Here is a 2,216-nt window from a genome sequence, read left to right as displayed (position 1 = left end):
GCAGCATTATCCAGTAGCAATAGCTAGGGACTTCAACTCCTGGGCGGTGGACTGGGGCAGCAAGCAGACTAATGCACGAGGTGAAGCATTACTTGAGGCTGTTGCTTCGCTAGACGTAGTCCTACTAAACAATGGTGACACGCCAACGTACACCAAAGGTGATGTGACTTCCATCGTAGATCTCACTTTCGTTAGCAGCAACCTCATCAGAGGGAACTACTACTGGAAAGTGATGGATATCTACACGGCCAGTGACCACAATGCGATTCTCTGGGAAATATCACACGACCAGAATACGAGAAGACCGAATATGCAATCTCATACCGTTGGGTGAAGTCCTTTGACCCGGGTGCACCGGAAATAGCTTTGAATAGTGATCCGATCACTGCTGAAGACGCAGAAGAAAGGAGCACAGAACTGATGAAGACCATATCAGTGTCCTTCGTAAAGAGTGTCTTAAAAGAAGAAGACTATCCCAGCGTGGCTATCGACGACCTAACTCGGCGGAGCTGGTCACAGAGTACAAAAAAGCCCGTTGAGAATTGAACAAGGCCATCAAAGATAGCAAAAAACGTTGCTGGAAGAAACTCGTTAAAGAGATAGAAGGATCCATGGGGCAGACCGTATAAAGTGGTCATGACCCATCTAAAAAGCCAGCCTATGCCGTCACCTACGTGTCCTCAGCTTCTAGAGAGGATCGTCTCCACGCTGTTTCCACGACAACGTGAGTTTACCTACCCATGTGAGCAACTTAACTCTGAAGATATTCCAGCAATCACTCTGGATGAACTGATGGAGGCATGTAATCGTGTAGGGAATCATAAGGTGCCCGGATTAGATGGAATCCTAAACATTGCATTAAAAACAGTTATTAAAGCAGCGCCAGCAATATTCCTAGAAACCTACGATACGTGTCTTAAAGAAGGGACCTTTCCTAGAAGGTGGAAGCAACAGAAACTAGTCTTGCTTCCCAAAGGAAAAAAGCCACCGGAAGAGCCATCATCTTACCGCCCACTCTGTATGTTAGACACGGCGGGTAAGATATTAGAGTGTATAATCCATCAAAGGATAGAAGCATTTGTGGATCCACTTCTCGCAAACAACCAATATGGTTTCCGGAACGGACGATCAACTCTCGATGCAATCAACCTGGTTGTCAATACAGCTGAGGATGCAATTGCTGGAAGTAGATGGAGGCGTGGTACGAAAAAGTATTGTTTGGTGGCTGCCCTGGACATCAAGAATGCCTTCAATTCCGCTAACTGGGACTGCATTATGCGGGCACTAGAAGACAAAGAAGTACCAGAATACCTGCGTAGAATGGTAGCAAACTACTTCACGAACCGAGTCCTTAAATACGACACAAAAAGTGGCCCAAAGGAGTACGGAATAACCGGAGGAGTACCACAGGGCTCAGTTCTGGGTCTTTTGTTATGGAACATCATGTATGATGGCCTCCTGAGAATCGCGTTGCCATCAGAGGTCAAGCTTGTTGCATATGCCGATGATGTAGCCGTAGTGATTGTCGCGAAACAACTGGAAGAGATAAACCTGGCCTTCGATATCACATTTAGCCGGATTAATATATGGATGGAGATGATGAACTTGGAACTAGCCAAGCATAAAACAGAAGCAGTACTTATTACGAGCAGAAAAGTAATGGAAGCTATCAAGCTGGATGTCGGTGAACAAGAAATCACATCGCAACCTTATATCCGATATTTGGGAGTGATGCTTGATGCCCGACTCATTTTCAAGCAGTAGGTGGAACACGTCAGTGCCAAGGCGGCAGTAGTGAGAGGTAACCTGGCGCGACTGATGCCCAACGTTGGTGGGCCAAAGCAGAGCAGAAGACTATTGTTATCATCTGTAGCCACATCGGTCCTTACATACGGAATATCCATTTGGGCCGACACTCTCGAGGCGCAAGAATCATGGAGAAAGGCTGGTCCAATATACTGACTGGGAGCCTTAAAGGTAGCTAGCGCCTTCTGCGCAGTATCCGAGGAAGCAGTGTGCGTTATTTCCGGAACTCGGTCTCTCATAGCTAAGGAAAGACGGCAGCTTTACTATCGAAAGAGGACAACTACACTGAGCGCTGAAGAGCTCAGAGCGGAAGAACGGCAGAACAGCATACGCCGATGGCAGCTCCAATGGGTTGCTGCAGAAAAGGGAAGATGGACGCATCGTCTTATATCAAAGATCGACGTTTGGCT

This window comes from Cotesia glomerata, linkage group LG5, assembly GCF_020080835.1.
Source record: "Cotesia glomerata isolate CgM1 linkage group LG5, MPM_Cglom_v2.3, whole genome shotgun sequence".
In the NCBI taxonomy this organism is placed as follows: domain Eukaryota; kingdom Metazoa; phylum Arthropoda; class Insecta; order Hymenoptera; family Braconidae; genus Cotesia; species Cotesia glomerata.
The sequence above is the reverse complement of the archived record's forward strand: the minus strand, read 5'-3'. Positions refer to the sequence as shown.